This window comes from Topomyia yanbarensis, chromosome 3, assembly GCF_030247195.1.
Source record: "Topomyia yanbarensis strain Yona2022 chromosome 3, ASM3024719v1, whole genome shotgun sequence".
Classification (NCBI taxonomy): Eukaryota; Metazoa; Arthropoda; class Insecta; order Diptera; family Culicidae; genus Topomyia; species Topomyia yanbarensis.
In genome coordinates, this window is record NC_080672.1 from 135,711,885 (window position 1) to 135,732,413 (window position 20,529).

At 35.2% G+C, this 20,529-nt stretch overlaps 1 non-coding gene across 1 annotated transcript; it reads left to right on the top strand.

The window, feature by feature from the left end:
* The first annotated feature begins 19,781 nt into the window (after positions 1-19,781).
* Positions 19,782-19,853, top strand: Trnap-cgg (transfer RNA proline (anticodon CGG)). The gene has a single exon. It is a non-coding gene; the product is annotated as a tRNA-Pro (tRNA).
* The last annotated feature ends 676 nt before the right edge of the window (positions 19,854-20,529 follow it).

Genomic DNA, 20,529 nt, shown 5'->3' on the forward strand with positions numbered 1-20,529 from the left:
TTCCGCTATACTAATAGAGCGCTTGACAACGTGAACACTCCACGGCCAACTCTCGAACACTTTCTCCATCGTCGTCCTCCGGTTCAAATTGATTATGGAAACTGTGAGGGCTTTCTTCAAATAATAGAGTTGAAAACATCCTAGGGGCTGCCTCGGTAGACTTTCAGTCGTCGCCTTTGGTTCGTGATCTGGGAACTAAATGATATTCGCAACGAAATTGAATGTGGAACAGCCTGTGCTGGTGAGAATGGAAAAAGTTTCCAACCGGCCGATGGAAGCACGGAAAATGTGGAGCAATTGTTTTCCCTCATTTCTGGTTTGCTTGCGCGCTGTTAGGGTTTGAAAAGGACCATTCCAACTTTTTTGAGATGCTGCGATAATTTATGAACCTTCTCTTAGATCACTATATTCGTTCAAGGAATAACTTTTTCTGTTATATGTTGCAGTTTTGAAAAATGTTCTTTAAAATAAATCAGTCAAAAAGTATGAAAGTTTTTTAGAATTTTTAAATATATTTACATAAATCTCGTAAACGTTGACACTATACGGCAGTATGTATTTACTTGGTGTATCATCCTGGTCGGGCAAAACCACCATGGAAAACCAAACCTGAAAAATTATTAACTGCAGTCACTTCATACTCTCGCCTGACAGGTCGGTAAGCACTACACATAAAGCATTTTTACCACAAAACAAGTTGAGTAAGGAAGCCGAAAAAAACTGGAATAATAGTTCAAAGCTTTAGTACCGTGGCAGGTGAAAAATATTTTTGGCTGAACTGCCGCAATTCATAGCGTGAAAAGAATCATTTCCAGGTCGCAGGCAAACTAATTCGTGCTGCTCAATCGTTTCTTTTCCGTTGGATCCGCACCCAATCAGGCTGGTGGAATTCTCTGTTACTGCCCTGCCAGCGAGTGTTATCCTACAATTATGCGATTGTTAAAGCTGCCAGACCGGGGAAGCCTTTCAGCCAAACTAGCTCCTTTTTATTATTACGTAGGTATATTTAAATAGATACCCGTGGTGGGGCGAAGTGGAGTCCGGAAAGAGCTGGAGCGATTTACCGCACAGAAATTGCCTCCGTCCTGGAAGGTAACATTAAACATGAATGCAATCATAAATTCGGTCGGATTTCTTCGCTGTATCTCCTGCTGAGCGCTGCGCTACGGACGGTTCGGGATGGGAAAAGTGTCCCTGCGGCAAAATAGAATAAAAGTGATTTTTTTTCTGGCTGACACTAACTGTGGTGCCTTGACGAGTTATTACGTGGACGTGAGTTCTTGTAGCGATAATAAATTTGCAACAATCAGTTTCTTGGTAAAGTTTGCGCAGGACGACGGGAACAATTTCTGCTGAATGCAAAACTAGCTGGTAGGGTTCAATAAAGGGTAGGGGAGCTTAAATCCTTCCGTTTCATGGTAAAACAAATCTGCATTCTGCAGGCAGCAGTGAAATTATTTCAGCATTCGTGAGATTTCTTGGACCTTTCCGTGCTGTCGGCATAGTTTTCAATCAAAGACATGCAATTCCAAATTCCCTTCGAAACTGGAACTGGAACAAGATAGCACGCTATCGACGGTTTGATTGTTTTAAGGAGCTGAAAGACGTATGTAAATAACGTGATTCCAGAATTACTTCATCCTGCAGTTTTCCATATGAGTAATGATCCAACAGTGCGGTAAATGTTCAGGATTGATTGGCTATTTCGTTGACAAACCTATTATGCAAAATGATTTCTAAAAATCCTGATACCACATGAAATCTGAACTATGTACCAAACACCTGCCCGAGGTTTCCTTATCTTTCGTACAACCATTTATACCCAGTTGACACTAAAAGCTAATCTAATCAACAAACCGTTGCCATAACACAGTCTAAACTGGTAAAATATCCGTCGACAGCCATCGACGATCAGGGCTTCCCAGCAATTGAGTGAAGCGAGTAGTTATAGTCCCAGGTTATAGCATCCCCGCAAGCTTAGTCGTCTCGCCCCCCCCCCCCAAGGGCCGAAGTAATTGACCGAAAAAATAGTCGCTGTGAAAGAACAAACAAAAAACTGTAGTAGGCATGGTGTTATGACCAAAACAGCCGAACGGGGTATTGCAGCCAGCGGCCTTTGGCTATCTATTTTTATGACTTCAATAGCACCATCGCGTTGGTCTGTTTTTCCCAGCGCTCCATCATCGTCATTGATTTTATTTCAATTTAGTTATCGTTCCGAGGCTATGACAACAGTGACTGACCACAACCAAAAAAAAAAAACTACCGGGAACAATGGACAACAAAGAGAGATTTGAAGCGTGTTAGAAAAATGGTAACGGCCTTAGCTCGGTGCGATTATGCATGGTGAAAAAAAACTGGCCCATTGAAGGGGATGCTTTTTTGTGTGCCTTGTTCTGGAAGGCTTGGCAAAGGCTTCTGACGTCGCTGTTCCTCGTTTGGGCACAGGGCGATAAAAGCTGTGAATGGGTGTATGTTTTTTAACCGCTAATATGATTGATGTTGTGTGGCTTACATGATCTGCATTGGCGAACGTTCACCTGGGTGACCACAACCGGGCTAAATAGTTGCTAATTGACTTTCCAGATATTGTAGCATTAATGTTGTATAAGTCTGTGCTTTCTCATTGTACCTAGGACCGTTGGGAAATTCATATTTTTAGAATTTATTTTGTCACGAATGACTGAAACACAGGCTTCAAGAGGCATGGGTGGCACGGGAGGCCAGATACAAGTGTTGTATTTCACACTTTCAATATTTTCAGGGTGTTTTTAGAGAGTCAGATCTAAGAATAGGTCTTGTTCTATTGATCTTATTTCCTTTATTCAAAAAATGTTTGGAAGTAAATATTTTGCTCAGTGATCCAGAGTGTGAATTTAGCAGGAATTTTAATTTTTTTTCTAAAATTTAATAACTTAGCCTTACAAAGTTGCTACTAGTTGTACTTTGCAAAGCCTTTCTTTTTGTTCAAACAGAAGCTAGGGTGGTTCTAATTTTAGTATTATTCAAAATTGAACTTTTTGACGGTTCGAGATAGAGCTTGACTGTCTTCGAAGAAGTTGTAGAGCATTTTAGACAAGTTTGCTGAAGACACGCAAGCTCTAGATTTATACTTTCCATTGCAAGAGAAATATAAATGTAAGCTTTCGGGTGACCCTTACAAAACGGGTTTATTTCTATAACTTTTGTAGTTTCTATTTTACACTGAAGTGCCCTTTACACAACTTGAAGATTATTTTGGGGCGCATAATTTGCTTTAAAACACTAACTACTAAACTTTTTTTCATTTAAAAGTTATTAAATACCGTTGCTATCATATCAAATAGCATGCTTTTTAGTAGAAGGTGACATCTACGAAAGACCAATTTACTTCAACGAATTTTTCAGCATTTGTCATCAGAGGACACTCGACAGTTGGCAAAACTCGTGGAGCAATGGGAAACTTGGACGATGGTTACATTCAATTATCCCGAAAGTATCAACCAAACCTTGGTTCAGGGGGGTGGATGTGGGTCGGGATTTCATACGTGTAATGTCCCGGCTTATGTCCAACCACTACACATTGGATGCGCATTTGTGGCGTATTGGGCTCACAGAGAGTAGTCGGTGCGCTTGTAATGAAGGTTATCATGACATCGATCACGTTGCCTGGGCGTGCGCTGGGTATTAGGGTGCCAGATCGCAGTTAAAGGATTCCCTCCGGGCCCGAGGTAGACCACCCGATGTTCCAGTTCGGGATATCCTGGCAAGTCACGATTTTCCTATATATGTCTCTCATCTACCTTTTTATTAAATCGACAAATATCCTAATCAAGCCCATATCCTTTATTTCTCGTTTTTAGAAGTTCCCTGTCCTACCTTTTGGAGCACCAGAGTGCCACTATGTGACTGCCGTCACCTTTACCACGCCTGCAAAAATGAAGTCAAAGCGAAAGCAGGTCGATAGTCTGATCACTCTTGAAGGATTCTCTGCCGTCAACCCGATCCTAGGCATCTACCATCTACCAGCCTGAAGCTCTAACTCATGTCACTGCTCTTCTCTTTGCCTGAAAATTGCAAGTTTTGTTTTTCTTTCCCCGTCATCGTGCTACTCCCCCTATTCCTAATACAATTCCTGCTGCTGTTACAAAAATCAATTTGTATTATATTCCTGGTTTTAAGGTAGCCTTGAACCTTTTCATTTATTTATTTTCGTTTTCCATCTTGTATATCTAATTGTATTCCTAGTTTTAAGATATCTGTGAAATTTCTCATAAAAGTTTGTTCCCCTTCTTTTATATTAATCTACATTCCTAGTCTTAGAATAGCTGTAAAAAATTTTTTGTAAAAAATAATTATTGTTCAATCTTGTATATCGAATCGTATTTTTAGTTTAAGATAGTTGTAAAAAATGTTCCTCTCAGTATTAAAAAAATATTTTTGCATTGTAACCTTTTAGTTTTAAGATATTCAAAATGTAAAAAAAAAGAATTGGGCACCGCCAAGCTAACGCATTTGTGCCTATCAAATAAACGAAGTGAATAAAAAAACGAACTCTTTTTTTACGAACTCAATTCCAATTAACGAACTCGAAGTTGTCTTGAGCCATTTTGTAATCCAAGATGGCGACTTCCGGTTTAGATAAATTCTCTATAACCTCAACAATATGGGTATTTTCGGAATGGAGTCGACGAGTGCATAACGGAAATTGAACCCGTATTGTTGGTTATCAAGAATATTACTCAATCGGAAGTCGTTATATTGGACTTCAAAAAGGTTCCAATTGTCCATTGTCAGCATTGTCTACTTGGCAAGCCCGTTCCAAAAATACCCATATTGTTAGAGTTATCGAGAATATTGCTCAACCATCTTGGATTTCGAAAAGGTTCTAAATTGTCTATTTTCATCGTCCACTTGACAAGCCCGTTCCAAAAATGCCCATAGGATTATCAAGAATATTGCTCAACCAAGGAATATTAATAAGAATGTGAAGCCAACTTTTTTACGAACTAACTCCCAAATAACGAACACTTTTTTTACGAACTAATTCAATTTATGAACCCCCGGTTTGGTTCGTAAATGGAGGTTCAAGTGCATAACTTTCTAACGAGAGAAGCTAGAGGTATATTGAGAAAAATTGTTCTGCTTTAAAATATCTGAAAATATTTCTAATGTGATCTTAATGAAAAATCAAAACTGCAACAGTCTATAAAGAATGCCATTTTTAAGAAACACCCTTTTTCTGGTAAATTTCTTGTAATATGAAAAGTACACGACATAGAGTTCCAGTGTTTTCGATAAATGTTTTTAAAATTTGGTTTTCTTCAATTTCCTGGAAGACTACGAACCTCTATCTCGAACCATCAAAAAGTTAATGTCTGACTGACCCACTTTTTAAAATAATAAAAAATTCTTGTTAGATGCAAAATTTTATCATGAAAACGAAACTATATATCTTGAATATTGCCAACCGTTAAAGTAAATTAAACATACTGCCAAGGGTCAATTAATGAAAAATCATTTTTTTATAACTTTTGCAGTTTTAAGTTTTTATAACATATCTTTTAGATGTTTTTCAGAGTTTTTGAAGACGAACATTTTTTTCTAATAAATTAAAACTGTTGCTTCTAAATTGTAAAATTCATAAAACTAAAATCAATTTTGTGAATTTTTTAAAAATATCGTCTTCGCCATTTTTTGCCTCAATTATAACTTGAATCATGACCTTATACATAGTTGAAAATATTTTGTTTGCCCCAATGAGTGATGTTGGTATTCCAGGGGGCCTATTTTTAGCGAAAAATGCTCATAACTTTTTAATGATAATAGTTAGCTATATGGTGCCATGAAAGAAATTATTTGCCTTAAAACAGTTTTAAAGTTGTTCGAATACTACTTCAGTTTTAAATCAATATCGCAAAAGTTATTTGAATAAAACAGTTTTTCTAAGTAAGTTAATTTTTTGACCTTGGTAGAATTAGAATCACCCCAACTGTTGTTTCAACGAAAAGGCTCACAAACTACGACAAATTTTTCAATGACTTAATAAGGCTAAGTTGTTTAGTTTTAGTAAAATCTCAGTAAACCACTGTGCACCGATATGGAAGACAAAATATTTTCCACAGTCAATCAGATCATTACAACTCAAAAGCAATTTTTAAAGGGTGTAGAAGTTTTTGCATGCAGTAAAAATGTGTTCCATTACCTTTGTTTTGTATAGCAAAACTATCCGAGAAAGAGTTTCAAAGACTCAAGTACCGTCGTGCGGGATATCTTCGCGAACTTTTTTATCAATTTTTCAATTTTAACGAATTATAACTCCTTTAATAATCGATGGATTTGTATCATATCGCCACAGATTTATCGTCATCGTGTATGTATTATTTATGCCAAATACGTTTTATTGTTCATATAGCACTCAAAAATATTTTTTGTGGACTAGCTGGGGGCTACTTTGAACACTTCTTGAATTCGATATAAAATAAAAATTAACCAGTTTTATTTACTTTCATTGAAATATCATATCAAATTTATACTGATTTATACTGATATCAGAGGTTTTTTCAACAATAAAGCATCACGCATTTATCACATTTTCTCAAATAAGGGATTCATTTTAATTCAACATATACAACGTTACTTGTCAGAAAGCTTGAGTGGGTTGAGACTGCATATTGTTTTTCCTATAGAAAAAAGGAAAATTATGAAAAAAGGCAATATCAGTTTATTTCTAGTATGCCAGAATAAGTTTTTAAGAGCATTTAAAGATTTTTTGAATTATCAATTATAAAAATAGCCACACGGTGGTATTGAAAATTTCGCAAAATCAAAAAAGTGAAATAAGGGGCTATTTATGACGTATACTTGAGTGCTATATTAATGGCGTAATTAATACACAAGGCCTCGTTCTCAAGTTATGCACTTTTTATGTCAACAATTCTGAAATAAAGGTTTGAATCCAGTTTTTTCGCGGCCAAGATCACATTATTTCGCAACAACCAACTTTGGAGGTTCAATGTCTTCAAAGAAATTATACAATCTCTTGAAAAAAACAATTTTTAGTAATTAATTCTCTTGGACAGAATTACGGAGAATAAACTCAAACCATTATTTAGAGGCTTGGTATCTTCGGTAAAGTTGTTGATAAAGATATTAAAAACAACTTTTTTAAAGACACAAAAACCTTCAAATGCTCATAAAAAACCGATCCTGACGTACTAGAAACAAACGGAAAACGCCATTTTTCATCTTTTTCTTCTTCTTTCCGAAAAACAGTATGTGGTGTCGGTACACTTAAGATTTTCTGTTTTGTTGAGCAGTCTTATTTTACGAGCCTCCAACTACTTTTATCGACCCTTGAGGTGTTTTGTTTGTTTTGGTAAACAGTGTTAAGAAAAATGACAAATAGCATATGCAACATGTTTAAAAGACATGGCTCTACAAATGTCAAAGGTATAATAAAACTAATAAAAGCGCGTCTGTTAGTAAATATTGAAAAACTAAAGTGTGCAAAGTAGCCCCACATATCCAAAGTAGCCCCGCACGACGGTAATGCGTGAATAAAATATACATTACAAAAAGTGGTAACATTTTGTGCAAAACCAAAAATTTATGTTAAAAATTAAATTTCAGAAACCCACTTTTTAAATTTTTTTTATCTTTTGTCAAAAAAATTCTATAGAGAAAGAAAACATTTCAAATTTAATGGTATAATTAACTCCTTCATGCCCATGTTGTTTGTGGACAACAACGTTTTTAAACAGCTATAACTTTTGATTGAGGCAAGATTTGCTCACTAAAACAAGTAATGTTAATAAATGTGACAAATTGCCTTTCATTTGAGTATTAAAAGTTACAAGGATCAGCTTTAGAACTAAAGCTATTGCAAGTAATCTGATTGGGTTCCGATGGAGCAGTGCTGCCAGGGACACTTTACGTTAACACTTTACGTTAACGACGCAAAATTAATTTTTCTTATACCTTCGTTATGTTGCAATATTATTGAAAACTGTTCAAATTTACCAATTTAGACTGTCTTTGGTTACGTTTTCCACGCAATTGGACTATTGTAAATATTCTAAGAGAATTATATTGACCATTGGAAGATAAACATTGAGCAGCTTCTAGCACTGCGAGGGAAGCACCTACCTTTATGAAAAAAAGGTTTTTCGTGTTTCTTAACCTCACCGATTTCAAGAAAAAATTATTTTGAAACTCTACATGTACTAGAAAAAAAATTGGGCATGAAAAGGTTAATAATCTTGACAAACAAAACTATTACGAAATTACCCAAGCAACACGGTATGTTGATAAGCTGTTTTTACAACACCAATGTCAAACATTAATTTGTGAAAATATTACTGCAGCAAGCGTTATTCAACTGTTATGCAATTAAAAAGCGCAAGGGGTGGAGCTTATTGGCAACATGTTCATTTGTTCCGTATGAAGTACCAAGAATCATAATAACAACAAAGATTGTTGCAATAATGCTAGCGATTGCTTTGAAAACAACTTTGTCGAAAGGAAATGAAAATTATTGTGTTTCATAAAATTGTTATGCAAACAAAGCATAAATATTATGTTCACATTCAAATATGACAATATCATTAATGTGGGTGAAAATGTATAACCAATAAAAATGGATCGAGTATTTTTTTAAAAAAACTTTGATATTTTTAAAGGGCCTTAACAACGTTGATATAAACTCAATAAATTTTATACTTATTTTTTTAATTATTTATCGTACGCAAAGAACTGTGTTCAAATATGCTTTTTTCGAGAGTAATCAAAAATTTGAAGTATATTAATGATGAAAATTTTGGGTTCCGATCAAAAAATCTATACATATTAACTGTTCGTCAGCAACTTTTATCGAGAAAGAATTCATTCTATCAATAAATATAGTGTACCCAGAATCAAATTTGCTGACAAGTTGAATAATAATGGCATCTCCTGTTTTCGCGATGATGCTTGCAACAAAATTGTTTTAGCTGTGCAGTAGAGTCACAAACACGTTGCAAAAAACATCAATAATATGTGTCAAAGTTGAATGTTTCAGAAATCATTAGCACTACAAATAAATAACTAAGGTGTAACGTGCAGCAGCTGTGTTTCACACATGCAACAGTCATTTTTTTGCAATTCTGTTGTCATTGTAATGCAACATATAACTTTTATTCTTTTTCTAGAACATGTTGCAAGTGCTGCTTGGGTAACAGAATCAATTAAATTGTTTCAGACTAACAAATTGGATGAAATAAATAAAAGGATAACTAAATAGAATTGATAAAATTAATAAAATGAAAAAACTAATTAGAATATAGGAAAATGCATAGTATAAAGTGCAGAAGGCTTCAAATCGTGACGAAGGAAAAACACGGTGGGGAAGTCAAGGGCCCGGAAACTGTACACCCAGACGCTGACGAAGCCTCATTGTCTCATTATGGATGATGAGACTTACATCAAGGCGGACTTCCGGGGCTACTGTCCTTTACCGCCCGCACAAGTTTGATGTTTCGTAGGCGGAAAGGAAGCAGAAACTTTCAAAGTATGCCATTAATTACATGATTTGCCAAGCGATCTGCCCATGTGGCAAACGGAGTGCTCCGTTCGTTACTACCGGAACTGTAAACGGGGAGATCTAGCTCAAGGAGTGTCTTTAGAAGTGTCTGCTTCCTCTGTTAAAGCAACACGAAAGCCCCACGGATTTAGCTTCATGCCACTATTCAAATGTTGTCCTGGATTGGTACAAAACTAACAGAATCACTGTCGTACCCTATATATAAACACCCACAATAGAATTGAATTAAATTGGAATTGATGTAGTTTTCGATTTTTGGTCAAATGGCTCTCCAAAGTGCAACGTTTCGAAGGAATAACCCATTATATGCAGGAGAAAGTAGGGTTTGAGAATAAATTAGTTATAGTTATCTCATAATACAAATATTTTTAATTTTTGTCAAGAACACAAATATTTTTATTTTCATGTGGAATGTTATATTAAATTTCCGCGAGTGATTCTGCTCCTGCTTTACACTTAATTGGTAAAACTATTTATAGAGAAGTATCAGACATAAATTGTTTTGTCTTCCTAAACCTACACATCTACATCGCAGTCATCAATTTAACAAATATTACAGATTAGTTGAAGATCTTAGGACACAACTTAGAAATGGATAGAGAAGTAGCAGGATATATGTGAGTCTTGACAGTTGCTACCAACACAATGGGATGAAGAGAGAAGTGGATGTGTGGGGAATGGTAAATGATGGTTAGTGCCGCGACATTATTTTTGTATATTGGGAAATATTTTTAATCCTTACATCCTTATTACAAATTTGCTATAATGTTATTTATAATGTAACTGGTAATTTTAACGCTATAACCAGCACAACATAAAACTTGCAGAAAAAGTTAAATTTTAGCTAGACTCTTGGGATTCAAAAATACAGATGCCCTCACCGCTGGTACGAATATAATATGAATATGAATTATATAAGAAATCAATTTCATGACTACTAGGTGGATTACTTAATGATCTGTGAATCCATATACCACCCGATATACCTTACGAACGAGTAAATAGGGTAAAGTGCCCATTTTCACCATACTAAGCAGGGTGTGTCACTAATTCATTAATTTCTCGGCCTACAATAAATGGAATACGAAAAAATTTACATCAACAGCTTTGCTTACTTGTTAAGAACCAATATAATAACACAAATGCGCTGAAAACAATGAAATTCTCGTGTTTAAGCGCAACGAAAACTCGGATCGAGTGCCCCTATTATTGTGCTACCACTTGACTCAATGCGTTGAACAAAGATGGCAGACACTGCTCTAACCAACGGTTTCAAATGGGTAGGGTGATAAAAGAAACATGGCGAAAATGGGCTCAACACCCTACTTCAACTCTGGACATTTTTTTTTACTTTCAAATAAATTTACACATTGTTTTGTCTTTAAATTGAACTTACATATTAATCTTTATATATAAAAATGAAATGGTTGCCATGTGTCATCGCATAACTTAACGACACGACGAATTTCGTCGATTTTTGCTTTATTTTGTTGGTTATTTTCTGTGGAAGGTTCTTTGACATAAAAATTAAATATTGAAATTTTTCTAATCCACCTATTAGTGCAATTGCGGCAATTTTAGTTTAGGATTCTTTGCATAATTTATCATTATATGGAGTTAAGTAATAAAATGTCTTTGGTGTGTTATTGGCTTTCGGTTTTTTTAGCGACGGTCCTTTTTGTTAAAAAGTTCTACGTTATGATTTTATTTGATTTCATTAATTTAAAATGGAGTGGTGAAGGAGTTGAATGATGAATAACGTGTATGAAGGCACTATTCATAAAGGAGGGTATGAAAGCGGTGATGTTTTGATTCCATGAATTCCCATGGTTAAAACGGATTAAAATTCCAACTCAAGTCGAGTCTTTGATGATGATAATAAGTCATTAAAAGGCTTCGGCATAAGTTTGGAGCAGGGATGTAATGCACCTCAGAGCAAATAAAGAGAAGAATAAAAATACTCTTTGCACTTTTTATGGAACCACCGCTCGTCTCTTTCACAATAAACCTCTTCACTCCGATGTGTGTTGCTCCCATACGTGCATTCTACTCCATGGCTGCACACCACAAAGAGTAGAAATATAGAGGCTCTTTAGTGTGCATATTGGTCCAACGCGCACGGAAGCAGAGAAGGCAACAAAAAAAAATATTTTAAAAACGTTATGCTATATGCCTCAAGTGCAAAGACTGGTTTTACCAACAAATTTTCACCCTAGTGAGAAATTTTGGTGTTCACCAAATTTTCCTCCTTAGGGTGAAATATAGCATAGTGCTTTCCCATAGGCCTGCTAAGCCAAGATAAGTTTCGGCTTCACTGTGTCTCATCGGCATAAACAGAACTTCTACTCGGACGGGACATCACGTTTGATCTGTCGTTCGATTGAAACACAAAGTGTGTTTTAGTTTTAAGGTATTTGCGCTAATCTATTCCGACAAAAAGATAGTGTCGGTTTCTGATGAGGCGAAGCCGAAACGCAACTGTGTAAGATCTTAAAAACGTTCTTCCGATCAAACTTTATCTGAAATATAGTTTGATTCGCCTTCCTACCTGCATTCCAGTGAGGGGAGGCACAAAAAAGTGGCTCTTCAAGGTGCCTCTTTGAACGAAATTGTGCAGCTCTTGGTGCACAGATCTTTCTCTTTTTCTCTATTTTTAATCGGTGTATTTCGCTCTTTGTGGCACATTGTGTGAGCAAATAACAAGCCTGGTTTGGAGTATTGTCGATTTTCCCACGGCCCTGTTCACACATTGGTAAATCATCAGTATTGTTACTGTACATTAGAGTGACAGGAAAACAATGACCCCTATCGGCCCATGCCTGAGTCGATTCGTAGTCCCACCAGCAGTACTTGCTCCAAATTTGAAGCAAATCAGACAAGTCTAGCTACCGGACCAACGTGCCTGAAGTTTGTATGGGATTTTTCGACAATTTACATGGAGAAAACCCACTAACTCGCATTTTCGCCGCTAGGTGGCGCTGTGTGCATCGTTTTATCACTGTAAGTGAAAGTAAGAAAGATAATTTAATTGCCTACAACTTTTTCGAAGACTGCTAGTGGATTCGGCTTTGTTAAAAGAAGTTATTAAACTTTTAACGAAGTGATGTCTGAGTCAGTTTTGCATGGGGCCTAGCGGTGCATGGATGTGGATCAGTACTTGATACGCACGAGCTAAACATTTTTTGTAATAATGGTTAGGTTTAGGTCAATAGTAAGTTCAGAAGATTTATAGTTAGTAATACGAGTCATGTTTTGGTTAGAAACTAATAGTTCCAAATTTTACCGCACTAAGTTTTCAACGGAAAGAGATAGAGATTAGGTGTCTTCCACAAAGTTGTAGATCAAGACTTTTTAAATAACTCTTCCGAACATCTTGATATTCTATCTCACTTCTATGAAAAGTTAGTGTTGGCGCCCTCTATGCGGTCACAGGTGGAACTAAAATTTCATAACCAACACATAACTCCTATTATGTTCTACACTTCTTGTGAATATACTATACAGCTAAATCTAACCATTATCTCACAAAAATGTATAGTTGGTGGGAATCGAGTACTGATACACAACCATGCACTGCTAGGCCCCATGCAAAACTGACTCAGACATCACTTCGTTAAAAATTTAATAACTTTTTTTTAACAAAGCCGGATTCACTAGCAGTCTTCGACAAATTTGCAGGCAATTAAATTATCTTTCTTATTTTCACTTTCAATAATAATACGACGCATACAGCGCCACCTAGCGGCGAAAATGTGAGTTAGTGTTTTTTCTCCATGTAAATTGTCGAAAAATCCTATACAAACTACAGGCACGCTGGTCCGGTAGCTAGACTTGTCCGATTTGCTTCAAATTTGGAGTAAGTACTCCTGGTGGAACTAGAAATCGACTCAGGGGTGGGCCGATTGAGTTTTCAAAAATTCTTAATTTTTCTGGGCACTCTACTGTACATAGATAGCCGTAAGCTCAAACGCGTACCAGCTATTTTTAAACCGGACTAACTTTTAAACCGGCCTAAACTATTTGGTAAGCTTTAACCCAACGATGCTGTCATCTATATGGCTGCGATCTGATCTGCGATACACGACAATGTTAAAAAGCAACAAATTCATGTTAAAGAAAATGAGTAAATTAGACAACATGGAGAATTGTTCTTCATTCCGATATTTTCTTGCAGTAAAATAGCTTTTCTTTGTCATATGTGTCGTTCCATATAATAATGCAACTGGTAATTTTAACGCTAAAACCAGTACAGCTAAAACTTCCAAAAGAAGTTAAATTTTAGCTAGACTCTTGGGATTCAAAAATACAGATGCTCTCGCCGCTGGTACGAATATAGTATAAATATGAGTTATATAAGAAATCTATTTCATGACTACTAGGTGGATTACTTAATGATCTGTGAATCCATATATTACCCGATATACCCTACGAACGAGTAAATACATCAACTCTGGTCAATTTTTTTTACTTTCAAGTAAATTTACACATTGTTTTGTCTATAAATTGAACTTACATATTAATCTTTATATATAAAAATGAAATGTGTCGTTCCATAGCGTGTGAGAACAATTTTGTCAACATGTAACTGATATGTTTCTGAACTTAGAACTTTAACTTAATGGATAGTTTATAGTTGGCCGATGATGTACAGCATTTTGTAGTTACAATGCAATGCAATGCACAAAAGAAAATAAGTTTGAAGTGGTTGAACCATCGTTTGTAACTGGTGCCATGATAGTTATTTTAAACTTTGTTTAAAAAATTGGTTGCAATATTTCAATTTGAATTCAAAATGAACTGTGAATGTCATTCTAATTGAACACGATACCTGTCGATACGGGGGGAGAATATTTATATTCGTTTCAAGCTAATTTTCACAAGTTTGGAATAAATATCAATTATAAATAAAGGTTAGATCCCACTCTGCGAATTGGAATTGTACACGTTTTTTCAGTAAACAAAGGTTAAACAAAAAATTAAACTTTGACAGAATGATCACAAGTGTTATATTTCATACTGTTGATTGCATATTTCTGTAATGCATCAATGCAGATTGGAACGATTTTATTTGCTAACAAAATTTCTACGATTTTATAAATAAAATAATAAGTACATTAAAACAGAAATGAAAGTTTTGAGCATCCTAGTAATATATTTTTACGAACAAATATATTGATCGCCGTTGGGTTCGCAATCAATTTTTAAATATTTTTATTTTGATGTTTTATGTGAGTTTATTCATATAGGAAAAATGCGTATATTTAAAATCTTTTATTTAATCTTTGCTTAGGGTATTTATGGAGTTACTTTGTAAGCAGTTGACATTCTGATTCAATTTGTGAACTGGGAGTGAAAATACGAAAATTTATAAAATAGTGCATTTTATGATTAACATCCGATTGTCATTTATTTGGATCTACCCAATGAAAAAAAAAACTATTTTTTTCTGTTATTCACTTTATTATTTGTTATTGGATGATGTGAGATACGACAGATATAAGGGCAATAATTCGTGATGTTGATGTTGATTTATATTAAGGAATAAAATGATCCCACTTATTCTCACAGCGATATGTAAAAGAAAAAATCAAAACAATTCTTATTGCAGTTTTGATTCTAATTCGCAAAAACAACTTTGATCTGAATATGCGATAATCGATTCGATTTATCCAAATGCTCTCCTGTAACTCTTCGATGAGCAATTGGAATCAAGCGTTTAGAGAGAAGGAAAGAACAGAGAAATCAAAAATACAGGTAAATATAGTTCAACGGCGCTTGTCTTTCCTACCTGTTAAAACTGGCTTATTTATGGCCATCTTTATTGCGAGCAAAAAGAGCCATAGTGATCCAGAAGAAAGCCGAAGAGAGGATTGAAAATAACGAAGTATGCGCAAGAGGAGCATGTCATATTTTTGTCTTTTTCCGGTAACATGATGCTGCCATTTGCATTACTGCGTTCTGATCGGCAATACACGGAAATGTTAAAAACCTTACAATGAGATTAACTGAAAATTCACTGTTTATGCCATTTAGTAGTCTGATGTATTTATATTTTTAAAATAAATCCATCATTATACAAGTGTAAACTAGGCTTACCACTTGCACTTGTTTTGAAGTCATGCTGCTTCTTTAGTTAATAAGTTTTCTCAGCGAATTTTCGCAACCTTACAATGTTCCACGAATTTGTTCCGTAGAAGAATACCTTTAGAATTATATAGTGTTCTCATGAATTGATTGATGAGGTGATTTTTGAAGAATTTATTTTGAATTTTAACCGATTTTCCATACTAATTTCCATATAAACTTTGAAATTTTTGGAGGGTACGTAGATACAACCGATTGGTACCAAAATTTGCACAATTACTAAGTGCCATAAAAGGAATCAGTAGAGCCTGGTGGAGCTAAAAGTCAAAAATTAAACCAGTCTAGTGTACACCGCAAAACCAGTTTTCGACGTGGCACCTTACTGAATAGACAATCTTTGCTTCGAAAAAAAATTAAGGAATCCAATTTTTTTGACGATAATACTTTACACAACCCCCCCTTAAGTTCCGTCACGATTTAGGCGATTCTTCCGCATTCAACTTTTTGTGTCATTTTGCAAAGTCATCTGTCTAGTCTCAACTTTCATAACTTCTTTCTAACCCTGTGCATTTCTGTTCTACCACTAAGAATTTGTTCTACAGTGGAAATGCTAATCGTCCAAGATCTGATGGAAAATTATAAATAGTAAATCAATATAAGCAATCTTCGATATTATTTAAATAATGATCAAAATGAGAATATTTGTAGCAGATTGTTTGCCGTGGTTGCATGGCATGGCTTTATTTACAATCTGTTATTTTATCTTAGTTTGGATTCTTTCAAAAGCAGTAAAAATATAAGAAAACTTCTACTTGCTTATTGTGTTCTTTGTGAGAAGATATTAGTAGAAAAGGGTACACATTAGAGTGCCCAGAAAAATAACGAATTTTTGAAAACTCAATCGGCCCACCCCTGAGTCGATTCCTAGTCCCACCAGGAGTACTTGCTGCAAATTTGAAGTAAATCGGACAAGTCTAGCTACCGGACCAACGTGCCTGAAGTTTGTATGGGATTTTTCGACAATTTACATGGAGAAAACCCACTAACTCGCATTTTCGCCGATAGGTGGCACTATATGCATCGTATTATCACTGTAAGTGAAAATAAGAAAAATAATGTAATTGCCTACAACTTTGTCGAAGACTGTTAGTCAATCCGGCTTTGGTAAAACGAAATTATTAAACTTTTAACGAAGTGATGTCTGAGTCAGTTTTGCATGGGGCCTAGCAGCGCATAGTTGTGGATCGGTACTCGATTACCACCAACTATACATTTTTGTGAGATAATGGTTACATTTAGCTGAATAGTATATTCACAAAAATTGTAGTACATAATACGAGTTATGTTTTAGTTAGAAAATTTCAGTTCCACCTGTAACCGCATAGAGGGCGCCAACACTAACTTTTCATAGGAGTGAGATAGAATATCGAGATGTTCGGAAGAATTATTTAAAAATGCTTGCTCTACAACTTTGTGGAAGACACCTAATCTCTATCTCTTTCTGTTAAAAAGTTAGTGTTGGCGCCCTCTATGCGGTAAAATGTGGAACTAAAATTTTCTAACCAAAACATGACTCGTATTACTTACTATAAATCTTCCGAACATACTATTGACCTAAACCTAACCATTATTTCACAAAAATGTTTTGTTCGTGCGAATCAAGTACTGATCCACAATCATGCACTGCTAGGCCCTATACAAAACTGACTCAGACATCACTTCGTTAAAAGTTTAATAACTTCTTTTACCAAAGTCGGATTGACTAGCAGTCTTCAACAAATTTGTAGGCAATTAAATTATTTTTCTTATTTTTACTTTCAGTGATAATATGATGCATATAGTGCCACCTAGCGGCGAAAATGCGAGTTAGTGGGTTTTCTCCATGTAAATTGTCTAAAAATCCCATACAAACTTCAGGCACGTTGGTCCGGTAGCTAGACTTGTCCGATTTGCTTCAAATTTGGAGCAAGTACTCCTGGTGGAACTAGGAATCGACTCAGTCATGGGCCGATAGGGGTTATTTTTTTCCTGTCACTCTAGTACACATTGTGATTATATATTCTTTTCTTTTCCTCTAGTTAAACTAACTAAAAAATTGTGGATAAATTAAACTGCTTCACTCATTTTGATAGCCATAAGTAAACTAACAAACGAAAACAATTTTTATTTAATGCAGCTCTGCATCCAATTATAAAATTTCGTTCTACGGTTTGTTTCAAAATGATTCGACTTCTGCTAACCTGCAATATAACTCTTCGACATGGCATTTTCAAATGAGCGTGCAGCACCTTATGGATAGGACGATAAAGAATATCAAAAAATGACATTTAAAACTCGTTTTTCGTACGGGATAAAACTTGCTTACTTGCCCTCATATGGTTTGTGTGCAACATGGGCCATAATATTACACATAAAGGTCAAAAAGTTGATTCAAATTATTGAAATGAATGCAAGAGGAATATGGCGCCCCTTTACACTGTTTTCATTTGGCTTCAGGATGCAGCCATTTCTGCGATGACAGGTACCGTAAACCGGGGAGATTTTGATCATCAGGGTGACATTGATCACTCCAAACTTTTTTCGTAGATTGCTTATTTGGCCCGAATAGTCTACCGAATCCTTTAAATTTGAAATGAGTTTTGCTCTATAACTTATAAAATACTGATTTGTTATATGTTTGGAGTATATTGTTCGGTATTTGGGTAAAAAATGCCACAAAAAACCGAAATTTTACTTTACCTTATTTTACGAAGCTTCGTATAGTGTCTATTTTTTATAAAACAAATAAATCTTAGATTTTAACTAGAGTAATAAATTCTAAGTAAGTTTTAATTTTTCTTTAGGGTAGGGTGCGCTAAATTTATTTTAAATAGTTCGCTTATTTTAAAAACAATTTCTGTAAAACTAGTTGGCAATAATTTCAGATTATTTTCAGCTAAAATTCGCAATATTTTTTATATTCAATACTCCAAAGCGTTAAAATGAATGAAAGTCTTTGTACATTGATAAATTACTGAAATAAAACAAGTGTAGCAGTTAAAAATGCTTTCAGATTCTTTTATTCTAGTTAGGCTCGAATTATATGATCACAACCTAAATGGACTTTAAATAAATAGAAATAAATAGAAATTTGATCTACAAGCATTGCTATTTTTGGTTTCGTTGTATTTTCCAGTAAATAATTATAGGCAGGACAACGTCTGCCGGGTCAGCTAGTTTATGATAAAAATTATGATGTTTTCGGAATTGAATTCTCTGATTCACGTAGATGTGTTTTCATACCCCGATATTCAAAATCGGTTTAGTTTTACCCCTACATACCACTAAAGCAATACTCTTTATGCAACGATCTCATTTTTAGTTATTGAAAATTGGTAAATGAGGAATAAAAATAAAATGTGTAATATCTCCGCTGCTCGTGAGTGGATTTAGATGATCTATAGCTTGTTAGAAAGGTAAGCTTTCTATTTACATGCACTTAGATCCACTTGTTCGAAAATTATTCGCTTAATTCGCTTTTAATAAAATGACCCATGTCTCAGAAAGTAAACAACATATCCAAAAACATAAATAATACTGTCAAATTATCACGCTAGGCCTTTCGGTTGAAACTAGTTTCGTTAGGATCGGTTCAGTCGTTGCTGAGAAAATTTCATGATATTAGTGCACATACATATATACACACATACAGACACTGGGCAATTTGTCGAGCTGAGTCAATTGGTATATGGGACTCAGAAATTGTTTTCAAAGTTTGAGCGAATGCTATACAATGATATGGTGTTAGGATATTTTAACTGAATTTTTCAAGGTGTCCGTCATAGGCTCGCTTCCCCTACATGATGTGACTTGATTTCACTTAGTTATACACTTTAGTAAAAAAAAACTGCTCCTGTTATAGTTATTTGAATGATCATAAACAACCAATTTTCATCACAATCACAATTGCCGACAAATGGTAGTCTGAAATTTGTTAGATACCCAACGTATCAAGTTTCGTCGGTTTTTTTACTGATTATCGCGTCACTACTTTGGAAGTGGGTAGGTAGATACATCAAAGCGCCCTGGAAATATCAAGTCCATAGGTATCCATCAATACATCAACCGCGAATCTGCTGTTGCGCTAGCCCCTCCAAGTGGCTCGTTGGTCTAGGGGTATGATTCTCGCTTCGGGTGCGAGAGGTCCCGGGTTCAATTCCCGGACGAGCCCAAGTGTAGTTTTTTTTTAATAACAGGAAAACCAAAATTTTATTCAACACGATACATCATCGGTTCCATGATAATTAAGATTTGAAAAAATAACAATGCTGTTGGTGGTTTCTTGGTTATGTATAGTTTTGTTTGACCATAAGATTGTATATTAATGTCATCTTTGAAATATTATTTTTTTCGAAATCAAGAATACAAAATCATGATACAAAATCCAACAAAATTGAAATTTTCGATTATAATTCACTATGCAAATCTTTATCACAATATAACTAATAATAAAAATCAGTAAACTTATGTTTTGAATTTTTGACGGAGTATTCAGTTACGTTGCTGCCAGACATTGTGGTAGAAACTTCGTTATCTAATGACGTTTGCGCAATCATAGTAAGAAGCGCCAAGCCGAACGGATCCATAAACAAAGTCATTTATGTGCAGCTCGAATAGCCGGCTGGATTTACTTCCAATTGAATTATTAAGTGGTATAAAAAATGCAATTTCCCTGCCTTTTTAACTGGTACTGTCAGGTGATATATGTGTGAAGGACTCGTCAATCTTTTTACCGCTTGTGATGTCGAGTTTCGCACCACATCCGCCAGAATTGACTAACGAAAAAACCCACACGGAAGTGAATATTTAAAATACTTTGCCAAAAATTTCGTTTGCCTTCCAACGGC